The following is a 9,721-nucleotide window of genomic DNA, read 5'->3' as shown; positions in this document are numbered from 1 at the left end:
TTAAAGACCGAACTAGAGACCAAATCTGGGCCATAAGATCTAGTTTTTTGATAAGATATGTTGCTGTGTAAATTTTTTTCGCTCTTCATTACAAGCCAATTTTACTTCATTGTATAGGTTTATTACTTCATTTCATACGTAATACATTGAAACAACAACATGTTTTTACTTGCTTCAAGTAGGTTTTGAAATGATTCAACATATGCTTCATTCGAATTCATTGACATGAGTTTTTACTTTATTCACATTAAAAAATGCAATTTATTCAAGTGAATTTATTACTTCATTTAGAAACGTTATTACTTCATTGGATAAGGATTTTACTTCATTCCAGTAGGACTTCAAATGCTTCTACATATACTTCATTCATATAATTTAGAGTGAACTACAAAAATGGTCCCTGGACTATGGGTTTATCTCGCCCATAGTCCCTGGACTTTAAAAATATCGCCAGTAGTCCCTGGACTAAGGGTTTATCTCGAAATTGGTCCTTTTGGCTTTTTTTGGTACGAAAATACCCTTTGATATTATTTTGGGGGGTTTTGGGCAATTTGGTCTTTTTACACTTTTAACATTTTAAATCTGATATTATTTTAACTATGTACTAACTTTGATATTATTTCAAATTTATCATCCTTTTTCCCTTTTGTCATCCTTCACTTTGTTTCTTTATTTCAATATTAGATTTAATTTTACAAAATTTTAAATTTTAATTTTTAAATATCAATAAATTTTTTTAATTATAAAAATTATTAAATAGCAAAAATTAATAGTTATAATCAATATTTGATAGTGTATAGTACTATGTAATCAATAAGGTATGACAACGCCTTAGTTTTAATCAATATTTAATACAGTAGCTTTAATTATAAATAGATTATATAACACAATTTATTCTAAAATAAATATGCATCTAATGTAAGACTATTATAATTTTCGTTTATTAATTTGAAAACAATAAAAATTTACTAGAAAATTTCAACAAAAATACTCCTATATAAAATTTTTAGTAGGATCAAATTTTTAGTCAACTTCATAATATTTAATCACAAGCAATTATAACAACCGAACGGGGGCTAAATTGAATTATATTAAATAACAAAAATTAATAGTTTTAATCAATATTTATAATGTCCATGAATTAATAGTTTTCATTAAAAAAATTTATTAATATTTAAAATCTAAATATTAAATTTAATTTTATAAAATTAAATCTAATATTGAAATAAAAAAAAAAACAAATTCAGTGAAGGATAACAAAATGGAAGAAGAATGATAATTTTGAAATAATATCAAAGTTAGTACATAACTAAGATAATATCAGATTTAAAATGTAAAAGTGTAAAAAGACCAAATTGCCCAAACCCCCCAAAATAATATCAAAGGGTATTTTCGTACAAACAAAAAAAGCCAAAAGGGCCAATTTCGAGATAAACCCTTAGTCCAGGGACTACTGGTGATATTTTTCAAGTCCAGGGACTATGGGCGAGATAAACCCATAGTCCAGGAACCATTTTTGTAGTTCACTCTATAATTTATTATATTATTCAATGTGTTTATTACACCATATCAGCGTCGTAGAGGTGGTGATAGATATTGTAGAGAGAAAGAACGGCACGCGACGACGAAACTGCATTTACGTACTAGGATGAAGTAATAATCTTATTAGAATGAAGTAAAAACCTACCGGAATGAAGTAATATATTCTGGAATGAAGTTAAATATTTGTAACGTGTTAGTATGACTTATTTACCTTCGGATGAATAAAAATAGATTGGTGATGAAGGAGAAAATAATATATAAATTTGTGAATCTCATCCATAAAAAACTAGATCTAAAAGCCCTAATTTGGTATGGTTCGGTGGTTCGGTCTTTAAGAGTGGGTTTGTGGATAATGGGACTCTCTATATATATATATATATATAGGGATGTGATCAATTGCTAACTAATTATCAATCCAAAATTGAGACCAATTTTTAACCATTAGATTAGAAGATCTTATGGTTGATATAATGCCAAGTGTAATATATTTTAAATTTAAATAATTATTAATTAAATTAAAAGGGTATTAATGTCAAATCCTATATGTAGTAGTTATAACTAACTACTTTCTCTCTCCTCAAAATCATCTCAAATCTTTAAATTTACGTAACTCTCACAATTTAAATTATTTTTTCGCAAAAAATATATCAAATTAAAGATAATTTAATAAGGATTCCAACGAGATCTCAATTGCATATGTTCCGACGATGTTCGGGTGATGAAATTTGATAAATTATATTTCAATTTTCGTACATGTTGATAAGCAACTTTTATCAACAAATGCAACAAAAAATCTCAATATATTGTAGGCAAAATCTCAATATTATGCATGTCCAATCTCAATAAAAATGTGTTGATATTTTTTTGTCCTTGTGTTGATATTCTAATGTCATATTGTTGATATTTGTAATACACAATGTTGATATAAAAAAACACTCACGAAAATTATCATATGATAACATAATGACGATATTACCCTTTTGTTGATATTTTGTCTACTATTTATTGAGATTTGTGAGCTTTAATCTCATCCACTCATTTTAAAATCCAAGGGTGGAGATTTAGTCTTGATTTTGGATTAGGGTGCTATAAGCATTAGAATAGGACCCTATATATATATATATATATATAGTCTCATTATCCACAAACCCACTCTTAAAGACCGAACCACCGAACCATACCAAATTAAGGCTTTTGGATCTAGTTTTTTATGGATAAGATTCACAAATTTATAAATTATTTTCTCCTTCATCACCAGTCTATTTTAATTCATCCGAAGGTAAATAAGTCATACTAACACGTTACGAAGATTTAACTTCATTCCAAAATATATTACTTCATTCCAGTAGGTTTTTACTTCATTCTAATAGGATTATTACTTCATTGTAGTACGTAATGCAGTTTCGCCGTCGCGTGCCGTTCTTTCTCTCTACAATATCTATCACCACCGCTACGGCGCTCATATGGTGTAATAAACACATGGAATAATATAATAAATTATTTGAATGAAGTATGTGTAGAAGCATTTGAAGTACTACTGGAATGAAGTAAAAACCTTATCCAATGAAGTAATAACGTTTCTAATGAAGTAATAAACTCACTTGAATAAATTGCATTTTTTAATATGAATAAAGTAAAAACTCATGTCAATGAATTCGAATGAAGCATATGTTGAATCATTTCAAAACCTACTTGAAGTAAGTAAAAACATGTTGTAATTTCAATGTATCACGTACAGAATGAAGTAATAAACCTATACAATGAAGTAAAATTGGCTTGTAATGAAGAGTGAAAAAAATTTACACAGCAGCATATCTCATAAAAAAACTAGATCTAATAGCCCAGATTTGGTCTCTAGTTCGGTCTTTAAGAAGAGTTCGACATTGATTACAACTCTCTCTCTCTCTCTCTCTCTCTATATATATATATATATATATATATATATATATGTGAGTGTGTGTGTTGCTACAGTATTCTGGTTCGACCGATCGGACCAGTTGAACCGTAAACCAATAGCTACGCCGGTTCGTCCACCTATCCGACTTTTAAAACATTGCATACATTCATGTCAAGACTTAGAAGATCACATGCTTATCAATCAATTATGCTAACAAACCAACTCGTGTTACCTTCTCTCAGAAACATGCGAAAAACCTGAACAAGTAGTGTAGTCCTTTTTGCGATATCCACAAAAGAAATAATCCTAAATCGAGCACAAGATGGAAGTGATGACTTAGCTGGTCTCGCGCACGCCGGCGATGCCGTGGCTGGACGAAGTGAAATCAAGAGAGATTGATCGGTGGTTAAAATCGAGGAGCCCCTTTTTTCTAATATCTGATTTGAAGTGCGTTTGTGTATTAACTCTTGTTGGACTCCTTTAATTCTTTAGTGGGCCAAAAATAGTGAGAGGATAACAAATGGTAAAATTTATGATATTATTTATCAATTTTAAAATTTTGAGTAAAAACCCTTTGAAAGTTTAGGTGCCAATATCCCAATATAATACGATCACGTAGATTTATCCTTTAAAGTTGCTAACTCTGCTAACTCATCAATGCAGTGTATTAAAAATGTCAACACGGTGACATTAAATTATTAACACATAATATCAACCCATTATATTGAAGTTCAACAAAATTATGTGTTGACATTTTTAATAAACTGCATTGATGAATTAGCAAGTTAGCAACTTAAGAAGTTACCAATTCATCACAACCCTATCCTTTATATAATTATCCCAATGAAGATGCTTAAATAGATTTATTCTTTATATAAATATCCCAACGAAAATACTTGAATCAATTTAAGTAAAATGTATGTTGCTGCACAGTGTGTAGGCCGCTATTTTATTTTGAGATCGAAAAGCAAAGAAGAGTCAGTCGTGAAACACAATGTTTTGAGTAGCTGCCGGTAAGAATGCGGGTTTCGGGCCAATCTTGCTCGGGATGCGGGTCAATCGGGTGGAAGCTAATCATGTTGTGGTTTTTTCTAGTTATAAAAGTTCAACTAACCCTGAAAGGTCGGGTTTCGGGCTAGCCGAGCGGGTTATTTATTTATAAATAATGATGAAAAATAGTTACATTGATAAAATGTAAACCGTTTAATTATGATAAATTTGTAATATATGCTTAAACTCAAACATAAACGTGATCAAATACTAATATTTAAAATTTGTGCAAAATAAAACATAAACATAAGAAGATTTAAAGCATGTTTCACACATTTTTTAGTAAATTTAAAGTTTCTAATTTATCTATCTATTACTCCCTTCGTCCCATAAAAGTTGAGACAAAACTTTTGAGCACGGAGGTTAAGAATTTATATAAAATAAATAGGAGAGATGAAAAAAGTAGGAAATATAAGAGAAAGTAAAGTAAATGATGGAATAAAAAAAAAGTGATTAAATGTTTTGTCTTTTGTTAAAAAATGAAATGACTCAACTTTGTTGAGACGGACTAAAAAGGAATATGACTCAACTTTTTTGGGACGGAGGGAGTATTATATTAATAAAAGTTTAATACATAATTTATATGTCGAATATAAATCGAAAGTTATTTATTTTTATTTGTCTATATATAAAAATAATCAATAAAATGTCGTATTAGGAGCCAAACTCTAATCCTAAAATTTAGCGGGCAATTCGGGTCAGTCCACGAGTTACGGACTGCTTTAACATCCCTAACTGCAGTGGCTGTTTCTTTGTCCATTATTTTTCTGGTCTCGTGTCTTATTAAAGATTGCTCGTTTTAATCGAAGGATTTAGCTAAGGGCCAATATAACTTTTTGTAAGAAAATGTTTTCGTGACAATTATAGTTGGTAGGAAAATGTGTGTTACTGTCGAAGAGTAGCTCAATGCATCAGAAGCATTGGTACAAGTTTTGAAGGGGCATTAATTATTAGCAAAGCATGGGACCAATTAATGCACAGTTTCTAGGAGCATCTACGATGGAAAAAACCCGGGACGCACCACTCCTCCCGGCGACTGGCGCCTCAGCAAGGAGAGAGGTTAGGCGCCTGGGGCAGGGCATGGCCCGACGAGGGGAGAGCATTCCACATACGTTTTTCTATTAATCATACTTATTAAAATATTTTCCACATCATATCATATAATATACAAAACGTGAAGAAAAACATTTACTCAATAGAATTTGCCTATTCATTCTTTTTCTTGTGCAAATAAAACTGACCGTGCCTTCTTGGTATGGTGGAATGGAATAAGGAGGGAATGGAATGTAACGGAGATGGTTCCATTCTTGTGCTTGGTAAGTGCAAGGAATATAAAGGGAATAAAATTGTTATTCATTGATCGATCCTATTCCTATACTTGATAACTACAAATAATACTTCCTCCGTCCATGATTAAATGTTTCATATTTGACTGATACGAATTTTAAGAAATTGTTTGACTTTATAAAGTAAAGTGGGTAGAAAAAGTTTGTGGAATGTGGGGTCTACTTTTATATCCGTCATTAAGAGTCTCATTTATTGATGGCACAGATTTTAAGAAATGTAAAAAAAAGTGGGTGAAAAAAGTTAGTGAAATAGGGGTATCACTTGTATATATTAGTTTTAAATGAAATGTGAGTGAAATGAGTTAGTGGAAGGTGACACCCTATTACCATTTATGGTAAAAGTGAACCGGGACTCCCTATTAGCAGACAGACTAAAATGAAAAAATTGGACTCCTATCGCGGACGGTGGGAGTATTGGTTTTATAATAAAATGTGAGTGAATGAGTTAGTGGAATGTAGGGTCCACTAACCAAATATAGTAAAAGTGAAATAGAACATTTAATGGCGGCGGATGAAAAAGGAAAAATGGGACATTTAATGGCGGACGGAGGAAGTATAAGAAATGGAATGAAATGAAATATGTTTAATTAATAATATTGATTCTACCAAAATAATATCTATTTAAAAATATTTATTCCAAATATTTTGGATCATATTATTTCGTACTATACACGTAAATGAGTGTGTGCATATGTCGTGTTTGTATGTGTTGATGTGTGTGTATATATGTGGTGGTATGTGTGCGTGTGTGTGCGCGCGCGCGCATGTTTGTGTGTGTGTGTGAGAGAGAGAGAGAAATGGAATGAAATGGCCATTCCTTAGCTAATGGAAAGAATAGATAGTTCCATGTGGAATGGAATGGTGATTCCTAATGAGAAATATACCAAGCAAGGGAATGGAATGGAGGTAGGAATGTCATTCCATTCCCTCATTTCATTTCGCCATAAGCTTCTTGGTATGATGGAATAGAATAAGAAGGGAATGGAATGGATATGAGAATGGAACGAGGATGGGAATGGAATGGTTATTTCATTCCATTTTTGTGCTTGGTTAATGTAAGAAAAAATTGAATGGAATTAAGTAGTGCGTGTAAATTATGTCTATGTAGTGTGCAATGTGTGTAGTGTGGAATTTTATTAATAAATAAAAATTCTAAAATTTTAGTTTTATTATACTCCCTCCGTCCCACATAATTTTACACATTTCACTTTTACCATTTTTGGTAGTGGACCCCATATTCCACTAACTCATTCCTACTCACATTTTATTATAAAACTAATATTTTAAAAGTAGGACTCACATCCCACCAACTTTTTCAACTCACTTTCCATTACATTTCTTAAAACCCGTGTCGGGTCAAAGTGAGTAAAATTATGTGGGACGGAGAGAGTATAATTTTTAAATTATAAAATTGAGTGATATTAAATTTAAATATGTACTAATTAAACTCTAAAATAAAAAGAAAAGAGAAAATGGAATGGAATGCTCATTCCTTAGCTAAATGGAATGGATGACTATTCCCGTGTGGAATGGAATGGTGATGCCAAATGGAATGATGATTCTTTAGGAATAAAAATACCAAGCAAATGAATGGAATGGAGGTAGGAATCCATTTTATTCCCCATTCCATTTCACCAAACCAAGAAGGCCTGGTATGATGGAATTGAATGAGGAGGGAATAGAATGGAGATGAGAATGGAATAAAAATGGAAAATGGAATGGGAATTCCATTCCATTCATGTGCTTGGTGAATGTAAGATTTACAAATGGGATGGAATTGTAATTCCTTAATTGATTTCATTCATATGCTTATTAACTACAAATAATATAGTAATGGAATGAAATAAAATATAAATAATTAATATGTTGATTCTATTAAAAATTTTGTCAATATTTTGGATCATATAAATTTGTACTATACACTTATGAGCGTGTGCTTGTGGTGTATGTATGTGTAGATGTGTGTGTATATATGTGGTGGGGTGTGTGTATACGTGGTGTTTGTGCGTGTGTGTGTGTTGTTGGTGCTGTGTGTGATGTGTTGACGTGCGTGTGTGTTTTGGTGTTGGGGAGGGGGGGATGAATGGTCATCCCTTATCTAATGCTATTCCATGGAATGATCAATCCTAAGGAAATAAAATATCAAGCAAAGGAATGGAATAAAGATAGGAATGTCAATCCATTTTTCCATCTCATTCTACCTTACCAAGTAGCCTATATTGTCAATTGACTTAAGCATTAAATGAGATAATTAAATTATTAATATCTAAAAATACTTATATTTACTGAAATGTTATTTATGGCTAGCTACATTATGGCCAATTAGCTTTAGAGGCTTGTTGGTATAAAATAGAATGGAATAAGGAGGGATGGAATGGAGATGAGAATGAAATGATGACCATTCTTGTGCTTGGTGAATGTAAGGAATTCAAATGGAATGGAATTGTGTAGTGTGTGTGGTGTGTGTAGTTTGTACATAGTGTATGAAGTGTGTGTAGTGTGTGTAGGATGGATTTTTTTTAATAATTAATAATTCTAAAATTTTAATTTTATTATTAAATTTAAAAATTATTAAATTGAGTGATATTAAACTTAAATATAATATAATATGTAGTAGAGTTTATTTAAAATTTAAACTAAAAAGAAAAGGAAAATGAGAATGGAATGGCCATTCCTTAGCTAAATAGATGGAATGACTATTCCCATGTGGAATGTGGAATGGTCATTTTTGTTGAAAGTTGATTCAATTAATTCTGTAAATATTGGATAAGTTAGGAGTTGGTTATTATTAGATTAGGATAATGACAGTTATGGATGGCAGTTTCTGTCAGTTAGGAAAAGTAGTTATTTTAAACATTATAAAAGATGTGGCTATGTATTTAGTTTGTAATATATGTTGATCAATAAAAAGTACCAACGTTTTCTGTCTAAAGTTTCTCCCTGCTTTGATTTGCCTTTACCACTATAAGTGGTATCAGAGCATAATTTCAGGTTCGATCCCCATCCAAACACAAAGTAACAAAAATGGCAGGCAATGGAACAACATCTACTTCTCAATCCCAGATTCCAAATTTCAAGGGAGAAAAATATCATCTGTGGAGTCTTAAAATGAAGACTATGTTCAAATCTCAAGAATTGTGGGATTTGGTGGAGAACGGTTTTACTGAACCGAATCCGGCACCGGCTGTGCCCGATCAGCAACTGAGGGAGAATCGCAAGAAAGATGCTAAGGCGTTGTTCTTCATTCAGTCAGCGTTGGAAGATGATATATTTCCAAGGATTTCGGCAGCAAATACAGCCCATGAAGCATGGGAAATACTAAAGCAGGAATATTTGGGTGATCAGAAAGTAATTAAGGTTCGATTGCAAACGCTTCGTCGCAATTTCGCTGAATTGATGATGGGTGAGAAAGAAACTGTACAGAATTATTTGTCGAGAGTGACTGAAATTGTCAGTCAAATGGGATCGTATGGAGAAAATATTAGTAATGAACAAGTTGTGGGTAAAGTTTTAAGAAGTTTGAATGAAAGTTTTGATTATCTTGTTCCTGCCATTGAGGAGTCGAAGGATCTGTCGACTTACACATTTGATGAATTGATGAGTTCTCTATTGGCTCATGAAACCAGGGTGAGAAAACCTTGTGATAAAATGGAAGAGAAGGCTTTTCAAGTAAAAGGAGAGTCTTCTTATAAAGAAAAGATTGAAAATTCTGGAGGTAGATATGGCAGAGGCGGATTTCGCGGTGGATTTCGTGGCCGAGGCCGAGGCAGTGGCAGAGGACGTGGACGCCATGATGAAGGACGTCAAAACAAGTACAATATTCAATGTCATTATTGCAAGAAGAATGGGCACAAAGAAGCTTTCTGTTGGATCAAGCATAAGCATG

Source organism: Salvia hispanica, chromosome 3 (genome assembly GCF_029641045.1).
Source record: "Salvia hispanica isolate PSC_SH4W2 chromosome 3, Shi_PSC_v1, whole genome shotgun sequence".
Taxonomy (NCBI): Eukaryota; Viridiplantae; Streptophyta; class Magnoliopsida; order Lamiales; family Lamiaceae; genus Salvia; species Salvia hispanica.
Note: the sequence above shows the minus strand (reverse complement) of the source record.